The following is a 13,612-nucleotide window of genomic DNA, read 5'->3' on the forward strand; positions in this document are numbered from 1 at the left end:
TAAACTTCGAAACTGCCCATTTTTTTTCTAATTGAAGGTGAAGAGTCGTTATACACTTTCAACATTCGTTCATGAATTTTCTTTGCTTTAAACCTTTCAAAAATAAAAGCTCAATAACTGAACGATACTTGATTTTACCGTTGTAAAAAATACTGTGACACGTAAGTCCAGTAGATTGAACAATTGCAAACGGAGCACACTGAAGATTGGATGAAAATATGTTTCCTAACCACCATTTTCTGTTTTGAATTGGGATCATGTTTTCGAAAAAATTAACTTAAGTGTTATAAACATTAACATAAATTATTAACACATTTGCATTCACATTAACACATGAATTATTAAAGCATACTTTCGTTATTAGCTGCACTTTTCTTTAACTTTCTTTCCAAGAACTTTCTAAGGGGTTTTCTGCACTTGGCCGTTTCGTTGAACTTGTAGCCTGTTAAGGAAATTTATTCTGTTTTGATTATTTTGCAAGGATGCATTACAAATTCTAGCGAGTAGGGTCATCATCAGAGGCCTTTAAAGTTTACAAGAATTTGGTAAAATTTACTACAATACATGACAATAAGATTGACATCTAAAACAAAAAAGCATGGATGAAATTACGAAAATGATTTTTTGTTGGAGTTTAGCACGCTGCCGATTACTGTAATTGATGCGAAGCATTTCCATTGCCTTGAGGTTTACTTTCGTTTGGAGTTCGAGTCAAATGCGGCCAGCGATCCCCAATCCTGACCCGTCGTGCAATCCCAGCCACTCGGCAAAGTTCAACATCGTCAACCAGTTCTATAAATCGGCATCTTACCGATTCTCTTGTGTCATTTCTTCATGTACCTGTTATTAAATGGTTTACTCCACAGCTGCCACGGTGCCGAGTTCGAAAGCCATCGCGATTGGCTTCCACTCTTCATCAGCAGCACCAGTCCTCTGAAGGTCTGAAAAGTTCCCGAGTTCTCGCCAAAACTTTGCCCCATAACTCAAACCGTCGGCTGACGGTCGGTGGCTGGGACATATTTAAAACCAATACCGTCGTGCCAATGTTGATTTGCGTTCATCCACTTCTCGCCGACAGCAGCGGCAGGATTATCGGCAGTTTTGGAACTTTTACGCCGTCTGCCAGACGATTGTCAAATCAGGACTTTCGCTCTCCACCTCGGTCGGTCAGTGGACAACGACGTTGCCTGGCTCTGTGGGTCAGTAATAGCACGGACGCGGTGAGTAGCACCAACGACTCTGGGGTGTTATTTTTGTGTGGCAATGGGGATAAAGCGGACTGGCCGTTAGGTTTTATAGCCCACCAACTACTCAGCTTACTGTTGACACTCTCGGGCCAGGCCTGGGGTTGCGACACTTTCACGCAATCAGCACCACAATGAAGTTCGCGACTCGTAATGATCGCGACGACAATAACGATGCTTCGGCCGGGACTAGCGTAATGGTGTTGTGACTGGAATTGAATGGTTCAATCAGACTGCTCGTGATACGAGCGGATTAAGTTGTCGAACTGGCAGTGCGACCATTCAGAAGGTGTGCCGTCAGATTCAGGACCATTCTGTGGGTAAGATTTATTCAAACATTTTTGAACGAGAAGTTTTATTCAAAAGTTAAACAGTGTGGCTCCGGAAAAGGTTGTGAAATGATAAGGCGCGCTTCGAAACAATGCACAACAAGGGCGCCAATCTGCCTCACAAATTCGAAACAAATTTGGTCTCAGCGATTGGCCGCGGCGCCTTGTTTCAATTGTGAGATGCATTTTTCATTCCCTTGATTTGATGTTGCCCCGCTCACTGGCCCCGGGTTGCGGTGCGATGAGCGCATCAAGTCCTCAAATAGGTCACCCGGGAAAGACTCCAAGTGTTCCGCAGCACTGTGGAATTCTCAGGGTTGGGGGGATCGTAGCAAAAAGTTGGGCCCACCGCAAGGGACTGCGGAATGGGACTGTCCTTCGCCATTTGCGGCGGTTCCTTAGCCGCCAGCGCAATCCGACGAGCGGCCGCCATCTTGGGCAGCATGGCACGTTCTTCCCACGGCCACACGGCAGACGTTGGTTAATCAATAAACTCGTGTTTGAATTATGCAAACCTCGGTACCCACCGGAACCGTACCGGTTGCAGCCGATGGAGATGCCCGGCGCTTTCTTCCGGTTTTTCTGCTGCCAGTGAAATGTTTCACTCTGGCCGGCCCGGCGGGCTGGGCACGCCTTTGGCCGGAGGGTGTCGAGGTTCGTTGAATTAAACTTTAACAATTTTCATCCGCAGTTTGTTTTCGTTTTCTTGGCGAAAGTTTATTTTGGCCCATCGCAACTTCGCGGCCAGGCACGCGGCCCTCGAAGATAGTGGATTCCCCGAAAAAAAAAAACGAACGAAGCATAGCTCCTCACAGAGAAGTTCTCAAATCTTGCCCTCATCTCTGATCACGTTCCCGTTCATCGATTTTAGCGAGTCGGGTTTTTTTTCGTGTTCGCTCCTGGCATAGTCCTGGTATCCCGGAGTCTTCGCTGGAGCTACGAGAAGAAAAAAAACGCCTGAAAGAGATCCATCACGAAGCGCCGAAAACGAACAATTTCATCTCCTCCATAAATCACGCTCTGTGAACAACGTGTTGCTTAATGTAATTTATCATAATTACACTTTGGATATTTTCCCGCGCGCTTCATGGAGTTCGCTTTCGGCGATGAAATTAAGTTCGCGCCAGTCCGCTGTCGGGAACGGCTCGTGGGGGGCCTCCAGCAATGCTGTGATCCAATGCTTGGGGATCGTCGGGACTTGGATTCCACTTTTACTAATTTGCCCCCATTTGGCGCCAGTGTTTTCCGTTTGCTGGTGTGCCTTTTTACGACTTCCTTCCAGGGCAGCCAGCATCGATCGGCTTTAAGACGGAAGATGGAACTGCACATAATTCATCCGAAGATTTGGACTTCGCGAAGGGAATTAATACTCGATTTTGCTACTTTCGATCGGCCAAAGTCACTCAACGTACCCAAGGCCGATCGGGAGATTTCGGGAGAATTTAGAACCGGCCAGAGCTCAGGCGTTCGGCATCTTTCGAATCGCTTGAACACAACACATTAATCCCGAACCCTGGGATGAGCTTCATGTTGAAGTTTTAACGGCCGCGGTACAGATGCAAATGGCTGCTGCCTGCTGGATAAACCCCAGCCCAGACTCGCTCGCACCGTTTTCGCATCCCGGTGCCAGTGGCGCAAGGATCCGGTTCGATGGCATTCCTTCGACCGGAACGGAATGTTGCACTTCCGACGGATCATTAGTGCATCGGCGGCCAGGGTCAAACGGGTGGCCGGCACTGACAAATGCATCGGTGCTTTGGCGTTGGCTTCGCATCGTTTGTGCTCCGATCCGATCGCCCCGCCGCCCGATTATGCTGCTTTGCGAACCCTGGCCCCCAGTTGACCTTGTTCTACGGGGGCTTACGGGTGGGTTTTAATTCAGATTGAAACTAATGTTGAAATTGCTTAAATAAAACAACCGGAAAACATAATCTGCTCATTAGGGCCGACGCTTGTGACAGTTTGCAAATGAGCTCGGTGGGTCGGAAAAACCACTCATTTCGTCCTCCCCAGTTCGGCCGGCGCACTCCATCCAGCCGGCGGTTGGATTTCTTGGAGCCGCCGCGGCTCAGAGAAAGGCACGGTGGGGCCGCAAGGGCGACATCCTTTCGGGTGCGGCATCACGGCATCAGCATAAAGCTGCTCTTTATGGAACACAGCGCTTACCATTTTTCTCAATTTCGCAAACATTCAAAGCTGAAAGGCAGCTCAATTATCGTGGAGCGTTGGAGCTGGCGCAAGGCGCAAGCCGTGCTGGCCCGGCCCGGCCGGTCATTGTTTGCCATTGCACCGTGTACATCCCGGAAGCGGAACCGGGACCGCTGCACCGCCAGATGGGACACGGACCAGGGGGCCCGCCGTCCGATGGCTGACACACTGGCTGACGGACTGACGCCGGCAGCCGCCTTATCCGTGGACCACGACGCTTCATCGCCGTGCCGCAGACACCCAGCTTAAGCTCGAGAAGCTCAGGGCGGAAGAGCACGCCGGGAAAAACATAGCAACAATACGAAAGCTTCGGCATTGGAGGAGTCCCAGAAATAGATTTTCTCCAATCTTGCGCCGTGCTGAGCGGACGGAACGGACGGACATAGTAGTGCGTTTGGGCGGCGCGACGTCTTGCTTGGCGTAAAGAATATTTTCATGGCACCTCGAAGCGAGGAGGCGAAATCTTTTTGCATAATGCAAAATAAACAGACCAACTTTATGAGCAGCCGCTCACTCGCCAGGCGAGGTCAGGGTTTTAGGTCCGGGAAGGGTTGAGCCAAGCGTTGACCGGAACCGGCTAACCGAAGGGGATAATAAAGGCAAACGCGCCATGCCGTCAGGAAGCATGCTACAGCAGAAAGTGTGGGGACCGGGAGCATTGGACGAGGGTGAAGTAGTTGCCGACCGAGAACACGCTCTGGGTAGAGGTGAACGGAACTTATAAATCCTGGCGCGGGCTGGGAAAAACATTGGCAAAACATTGGACAAAACAACGCAGATTAGGTTCGCGAAAATTTTACACAAAACTTAACCGAGCCAGGAGCCAGGAGCGGAAACTGAAAGAAAGGCGGTCAGCAGCCACAAATGGCGGATGGTGTTGTTGTAAACAAATCCGGAGCCCCTTCTAGGAAGAAAAGCGCGGCGAGCTGGATGTCGAAACTTCCCGCGAAGCTGCTGGAGCTTGATGTGCGCTCGGCCCAGCGTCAGGAGCCGGGCTGTGTTGTCGCTGGCGGCTTTGAACTCGGTTCGTCCGTCGGCTCCAGACATCAGTTGGAAGGGTTTGGTTGTTACCGAACCGATGTATTAAAAAGTTGACTGGGGGCTTAGGATGTTAACTGAGTTGGTAGAAAGATCTGCAGACTGTCATGTGTAGGAATAAATACAACAAGTTGTTGTTTGGTATACAGTAGCTCCAGTGCCCAAGACAGACTCAAGATATACATAGTCCTCTGTTCGGCCACACTGTCAAACAATCCACTACTTCTCTACTACTTCAAATACAGAAATGACTTTAAAATACAGGGCACAACTAATGTTCTCTTTAATTTAACTTCTGTATGGAAGCTTACAAATTAAATGATGTTCAATTTACCAACTAAAAAGACTTTGGTTATAGGAGTGTGCTCGCGCAGCATTTCACGATGTAACAGCGAAACAGGTTTACTGGTTCGACTATACTTGGGGTTCTAATGCATTTTTCCAGGAAGGTAAGTTTGAGGTTGTTTTGACCAATTTGAAGATTCTTGTGTGAGGCATATTTTGGACAAACTGGTGATGCAAATGTTTTTGACAGCCTTGTTAGACGCTGCCTGGCTAATGAGTGATTTAGTTGTTCTCCTGGTCTAGTTTTGATTTTCTAATCAGTTCTGTTTTTGGCGTTAAGGACATGTGCCCTAAAAGTATTTGTACATTTAATTTTTATGTGGGTTTTGAAAGTGACTTTATTGAGCGTTAGCGATTTGACGATGGACCCTGAAGCAGCTTCGTGAAAAAATAGCTTCTGGTTTCAGTTTCTTTCTTTCAGCTCATAATTGCGATTGGAAGAAATACTGCATTTGGATATAAAACAGGACTCACCACGCTACCCCGGAATAAAATTTGCCCTCTTCGGAGTGAATAGTACTTCAGTTAAGCGAATAATTACTGAAACAAATGCTTTAGCGAACGCAATATACGCAAATTGGAGTGTCCAAGAACTGACTACGTATCTCCTGAAGAGTAACAAAACTCTGACTTTGTCCACAAAGAACGGCGTTCTTTAGGGAATAAGTAAGCGACTTTGTGTTACCTCAAGCGACTTTTTTTTTTGTTATTTTTGCGTACGTTCTAGTCATCGATGCGCGCCCGGTGTTGTGTCGATGGGACGCGATGTAAAAATGGCGACGATGATTGGGATTTCTTCATTCATAAGAAGAATCGAGACGCTCGCTTCTGATGCTCATAATAAACATCGCAACAAGCAGCGCAAATTGCATCAAACATTTACGGCTTTCATCTTTGGCGCTAAGCTTTCGGCCGATTTGCCATTCACTTTCCGTGCTCTTTTCGCTAATATTATGAAAGTTTCACGCGATCAGACAGGGACACTGCCGAGGGCCGAGTGCCGAGGGTCTCGGGCATCGTCCGCAGGTCGCAATCAGCAATCGCTTGGGAAGCGACGCGTGGCGCACGAAAACAGCCATTTCCACGCCGCCCCAGACTTCTTTCCGACCGTCGACGGTACAATCATTTTGGCACGTGATTTAATTCTCAGGCAAGATGAAAAATTAATGTTTTAATTCATGCTCAGCCGATTACGAAACTTGAGCTACAAACGTTCAGCGATGCTCACGCAATGCTGCGTGGCGGACCATTTGCATAATCCATCGATTCGAGCGTAGATAAAGTTTGCAGTCGGGATGGCAAATCAAAGTCGCAGTTTCCCAGCATCGAGCCGCGTTGAGTTGGAGTGAAGTTTGTTGGCACTGATATCGCGTTCCGATTTTCCCGTTGACTGCGCACGCCACAGCTTCACCAGCGCCAGCGGCGAGCGCGAGCAGTCCTGTAAGTGATAGTTGTAATGCACAAAAACTTTACACTCCCCGGCTGGGCATGTAGCAAATGACCAAACACGATAGTAAGATAATTTACAACAGTTTTGACACGGTAAGTGCTCACTAATCACACGGCCCACTCAGCAGAGCATAACGGTGACTTCTCGCGCAATGTTCAATTAATTTGGCGTACTAACCGCAACTTATAACATAATTGCCTAATTGCATATTCATCAAGGCAGTCAGTTGAACATCGCATCTCATTATCGTAGTGGGATGGGCCAGACACACATACACGTACGGGAATTGCGTGGGAAAGTTTGGTGGGCGGATAAAGTTCGTGATACTTTCGTGGTCGCTGTAAATTACGCCATGTTGAATGATAAAAATAGTTGACCAAAAGCCACACTGTCCACATTTTAATCACACACTAATACGCGTGACAATAGGAGTTTGTGGCCCATTATTCAATGAACTGCGGATAGATTTTGACAGACTGGTGTGGGATGTATGTGCGAGCTCAATGTTAGACCCTCGGTCAAGCTATCCAATCAAGGCTGGGAACACATATGAATCCACAGCACACGCATTTGGAAGGACTGGTTTGAATCACTAGAACCTACCCCGAAAAGTTTGTGGATCCTTTAATGATCTTCTTTACGATGGAACTTAAAAAATCCACGCATCAACCCGCACCATCATTGATAAGTTTTAATGACCGGTGGACCGGTGGTGGGCCGTTATCCACTCGAGTCACTCGCGTTGCCTACACGGGGCGTGTACGGCGTTTTTGCGGAACAAAGTTTCGGAAGTAACTTTGGTGAATCCTTGACGAGATGGATGATAGTTTGGGTAGGCCGGCCTTGCCTTCGGTCGACTGCAAACTGAAACGTTTCTAAAGCGGATTAATTAAGTTCTGAACCTGCTTATGTGCAAAATTATTCTTGCGTTAACACAAGTGGGTAAGATGAATGATGTAGGTCAAGGAGATAAGCTGTTTTTATGGCTAAGCCCCGATTCTGGGCTGTGCAAGTCGGCGAAGATGCTTGTGGAAAAGTTTATCTGCCGGGAGCAGCTATCTTATCTGGGGGAAAACTAGTTTGCAACACGAATGGAGATGAAACTCGGACATCGCATTGGAAATAAGATACGTAGAGCTAGCAACATACGAGATTGAATTTGTTTTGGGTAGTAAGCAATAGGGTAGTAAGTAAGTAGATAGTTAAACCACACCTAAAGTTGCCTTAAAGTTTCTTGAGTGGCATATTAAAATGCCAGCTGATTGGTTTTCAAGCTACGTTCCCTTTCTCCGTGAACTCCGTGATACTAGTTGCGCTGTATAGACTATACTCTGGCATTAAATCAATAATAGAGTTTAATATTCAAAAGCATATTATGTGAATGAATTGACAATCATAATCTGAGAGCTTGTTATCTTCAAAAGTGCAAGTGCTTCGTGTGCTTTCAGAACGGAACAAAGAACGACTGTAAATTTTGTTTACACCATTTGCACGTGAATATTTCTGACCCTTCTCCAGGACATGGATACGAAGGACATTTTTTCACAGAGCATTTGAAAGCGACAGGGTTCAGCTAAGGGTGGTGAATTTCAGCCGAAGGCACTAGGACCACTCTTTTTGCTACGTCTTAATCCCTTGGCTGGCCGAAGTGGCGCCGGTGCATGTGGACCGCCAAGGGTCGCGACTAAAAGTGACGTTTGACGTAAGCTCGTGCGACCAGCCCTGGCTGGCCGGCTGGACTCCTGGAGTAGTCGGCTGGAGTGACGGGCGAAAAAAGTGTTTTATTTTTGCATCGGAAGCTGCTTTCCTTCTTTGTGCCGTGGCGCCGTCTGCGAACACATCGTCACATTGGTGATACCTCGGCGGCAGTGTTCTCGGCAAAGTGTTGATGGGACGCCTACGGCCATTCGTTACACTTTTCGGACCGTCGGTCCCCAAGAACAACCCGGATGCCCCGTGGATGGTGAGTACAGTTCTTTTTTGTCCCGTCTTCTGGCACTCTCCGCCGTCATCGGTGTGGAGCATTATAACGTGATTTTAGTTATAATGGAATTATTTTGTGAAGATTATGCAAATCTGCTAAAATGCTCTTTGCGGCGACGTGCCCGAGGGAACTGCAGCTGAACCGTTGGCGGTCGTCGGTGGCTGCGGCCGGCTTGAATGGCGATTATATTTTAATGAGGCAGAAAGCATTCGGTCACGGAGTCAGAGTCGCCGGTCAGTAGGCGCTGAAGTGCCGAAGTTTAGCGAAGATCGAGACTTAACTGAGGATGCCGGATGCACCGGGGCCAGGCTGGTGCACTGGGCGGCCCACTGGTGACCGTAATGGCTATTGAAATGCATGGCATTCCGCTTCCGGAAGAGCTAACCAGATTTCCATTTCAATGAATTTCAAAGTGTGCATCAAGTGGAGACTAAGCGCTAGATTAATTCCCGGCCTTAGATAAAACATGCGATGCATTATAGCGCCGTCCAGGTGTGCTGGTCAGTGTCTTGCTAAGTGACGAGCGTATCACGAACGCTGCGGGCTGGACGACTTTGCGAACAACATTTACCATGCGCCTCAATTGGCAGTACCATTATTTTGTCGAGTTATTGGTAGCTAGCTAACCCGTCGACTAGAACAAGCGCAAGTCCAAACTTATATATGGTATGTCCCAGATGTCGGAAAATCATAAAACACGCGCCTGTACTGTCGAAGGAACGGTAGCGTTTTGTTCTATTTTCAAGGTCCCTCAAGGATATTTGTTTTGTGCAAACCAAGCAAAGTGAGACTCCGTGATTGGTGCGGCTTTGAAGAAACACGCTATCTAGCATTTTTTATTGCGCTCCCCGAGCATGAAGTGCAACTACGAGATTGTAAAACGAAAGACTACCACCATGAGCGGCCATTTTCAACAGCGTCAAAACCGATGCAACAACACTCGAAACCACATGAACCGTTGCCACGGTCCATCATTATTGATGGCCGTTTTGTCGGTCTCCGCAAACAGGCTCCCGGCTGCATGTTTCGATACCATTTCATTGCCAATGTTGTGAATAATTTGCCACTGCAAACCGAGCCCGGCAGGCCGCGAAGCGTTTGTCGTTTTTCTGTTTCCGGTTTCCATGTTTTTTTTTCACCTGTCCTGTGCGACCAACCTACGGGCTACCGAACGGCAATATTATGCCAAAGCTGTTGCATTCCGGTGGGTTCTTCGGACACCGCGAAGCGTGCGTGCATCCGTGGCATGATGGCGGAAGAATAATTCGGTGTTCGATCATAAATAAGCACCACCACTCAGTGCCGATGTTGAATTTGAATAAATATTATCAGTGGAGAGAGCGCTCTCGGTTTGGTGCTTACCCGACACTGGTCTGAATAATGTAGGTCGAGTGTGCTTGCAGTATGGTTAACCCTGAATTAATAAACATTGACCACAATACGGTGGTCGCTGGAAGAATATCAATTACTCTGGTGAGTATGTTTTAATGAGCTTTCCACCATCGAGTACCGTGATATGCGGGTACACTCGTTCCGAAGCACCGCCAATTTAGGAAACGAAAAAGAATTTTACATACTTTTACCCGTACGCACGTCGATTGTGGATTGCTGTGCGCCTGGACGTGCTTTCGGATGGCAAGGCTTATAATGCTATCGCAAAAATGAGTTCCAGCAAAAGGGATGATCGTTTTGTTCGTCGTAAAATAGGCTAATGGGTTCATCACTGGGGCAACTTTGAAACGAAATCGATCTCTTCATTAGCCGAGACCCGCTAGAAGGCCACTGGCCGTTCTGGCCATGGTCTATTAATATTCATTTTCAAACCTTATCACCCCTCAGAGGGCGGAACAATCAAGCATTCGGCCCCGGCCCTTTTGGGGGGCTCCATCGGCGGGCCTTAATCTTTCCCACAGGTATCTTAATCACAACGATAAATCGCTGGTGTTTGCCATTTTTCGACAACAGCAACGCTCCGAGAGGAAGTTATTAGCCTGAATGGCTGAACGAATCTGGCAATTTATGTTGCACTCCAAATTGCCCATGAATGATATCCCTGTGTGTCTGGCGCATAGACGAAGTGCCCCACGTGCCCCCCGCACAGGATAACAGGACCTTTGGCGTTCGAGATGTTGGGTTTTGTTTTCGTTGCAAAAGGATTATCTCCAGAGCGTAATAAGCTGTTGGGGTTTGTTGATACATAAAAATTAAATTCCTATTCCGATGTCCGAATGCCAGCACTCGCATCTGAATATGCAGTGAGGTGTTTTGAGCATCTGGCAGCTCGGAGATTTCAGGGATGCCTGAATTGTTTGCTTTGTCATTGAATAGAATATCCATAATAAGAGTTTTTCCAAGAACTTGCCACCGATCCGAAGCGGTTACCGCACACAAAAACCCAACCCAGCTAACAACTTTCGACACGGTTTGTATGCAAATGCAAATGTTGCAAAAATTAGTTAAACACCTGTTCCTGGCTGATAGGTTTTAATGTACTGTCCCTATGTAATTGCACCATTCCACCTGTTTGTGGTCTATTTTGGCATGTCTTTCAAACAGCAGCAGTTAAAAAGGCACACCCCACCTCGAGCAGAGGCCATTTAAATATGCTACCGATCGAAATGTTATGAGAAAAGCCCCTTTAGTGCCCAAAACATTCGATAAAACGCCCGTACCATCCGTATGTAAAATAAGGCACGGGCGGGCACGGCCGAGAGAAACTTTTCCAATCTACTTACCACGAGGCCGGCGCTGGTGCTCTGCTGTGCTGTTCATAAAGTTGTGTCAAAACATTATCCCGTTCTTATTTCCTAATTTCTCGGAAACTTTCGGCACCACCTTTCCTTTATTCACGTAATCGATGTACTCGTAAGTATTTTATGTGTTTCCAGTGTTTGGAAGAAACTTTGGCTGCACAGGTGAACTAACACAAAAATTCACTAATTCTTGTCTGGCTCGGCTCCTCGGTTCCCGGAAGGTGACTTCATGCGCGGCGGAAGCCTCGTCCGTAAAACGGTTTTGTACTGTCGCCTGCAACAAATTGCCGTCCCTCGGCGTCCAAAAACGGCAGCGAAACTATGAGTTAAGTGATTTCCTGAGCGAGTGCATTGATTCCCGGAAAGGAGCGGAACGTTTAATTGGATTCTTTTCAGGACGCAACTCGTGAGACCCCTCGCCAAGCATCGCAAACTAATTGGAAAAGGACAGAGGAATTTGACTGCATTGGACCCGCTCGGACTGCAGCGGCAGAAGGTGACCCGGTGCAGATCCAATGCTAAAACCGGAGCTCCTATGTTCGAAGAACGACCCTGGCGACTAAAAGTCGGAAAGTCAGAAGCTTGCAATGGCCATACCTCGAGCAGAAGCCGCACAGGACCAACGGGCCGGGACAACTTCCTTAAGACGCATCGATCGAAATGGCTGGCGAAGATAATTGAATGTATCGCGTGTCACCAAAAGTATATTTCTCGGATGGTTGAGCACGGTACACAATTATTGTTTTTTCATAATTTATTCTGATTCTTTGGTTCGATGTGTTCTTGGTGATTCAAGAGCTCTTTCGAAGGGGTACTATTCCGTCTAAGATGCCGTGGATTGAAGTCCCGGAAAGCCGTAAATTTTCGGCACAATATGGAGTTCGGGAAAGTATTTGCTTCGTAAACGAGAAAAGCGAATTTTCCTAACTACACGCAGACGGCGCCCGACAGTAGTTAATTAACCATCCTTTGGTCAACTGAGCATTTTGGAGCTTGGCCAGATTGTTTCATTGGCGCCCTGATGCTGCTGCTGCTGCTGCTGCTAGAAACGCGAAACCTGACACGCTCCTACTGCAGCTTCGCACCGTTCGCGCTCCTTCTCGGCCGAGCGCAAATCCCTCGGCAATATTTTCTCTGCGGTGCTCGAGGTGTGGAAATTTGTATGCAAATAAGAAAAGTGGTTCATTCCGTCCGTCCGTCCGACTGTCTGTCTGTCTGTCAGTTGGCCGGAGTTGGGCCCCAGCACCGTCGAAATCGTTGCCCCAGCGCATCGTCACGGTTCGCCCCAAGGACCGCAAGGACACCTGAGCTATTGCCGACATGGACACACACAACTGCAGGAGCGAGAGAGAGAGAGAGCGTTGGCGCCCGAGGTTTCGCCGAGTGCGCGCCCTAGGACCGCCAGGATAACTGCTCCTCAGTTAATTAAAATAGAGCAAACAATTAGGTTTAATTATCAGCGCACGGTGGCCAGTGGCCGGCCAGGGCCAGGCTCTGCACACATTGTACGTAGACAAAGCGGCGCGTGTGTATGAGTGACACTGGGCCTGTAAGCCGTGCCAACCGTGCTATTCTCGTCATGCCTGGCCAAACTGATTAAATTGGTCACAATAATTAAAACAACAAACCGTCTAAGAGATCACCGCTCTCGATGAGCTTTGCTTCCGTTTCCGTTCGAAACGTTTGATCAAACGTTTCGGTTTAGTCGAGCATATTTGTTTCCTTCTCCCAAGATGTTTCGAGTGATGCTGTGCTGTCAACTAGCAAGAAATTAACGTTCATTTGCCCCGCTTTATACTATTGAATAAATTTTAAGAGTATTTACGAATCGAACTAGTAAATTTTCGGGAGCTTATTTTCCAGAACTTCTTCAGACACGCTAAATATATTTTTCTAGGTGTTCCACTTTGGTGGTGTTCTACTCAAATGTTTTTACCGTATTAATGCTTTTGTTCAAACAATTTCTGGTAGTTATTTTCGATAATTTTATGCACCTTTTCATTATATTGCACAAAGTTATTAATGGTGAAAACAGTTGGTTTGTTGAAAGTAAACACGGTTTTAACGGTAAACACGGAAACGGTTTTAAGCACAAAAACGTCTACCAGGAAAGGTTGCCAGATTTCTCATTACTACACCACGCAACGAGGTAAAGATTGGAACTATAAAATATTAAAACAAAACTAACCGGAAAACAAAATGACCAAATAGAGCCTCCGCGGTACCCACCAGCGACCGCGTGCCGCACAGTTATGCTCGGC

This window comes from Anopheles bellator, chromosome 2 (assembly GCF_943735745.2).
Source record: "Anopheles bellator chromosome 2, idAnoBellAS_SP24_06.2, whole genome shotgun sequence".
NCBI classification, from domain to species: Eukaryota; Metazoa; Arthropoda; class Insecta; order Diptera; family Culicidae; genus Anopheles; species Anopheles bellator.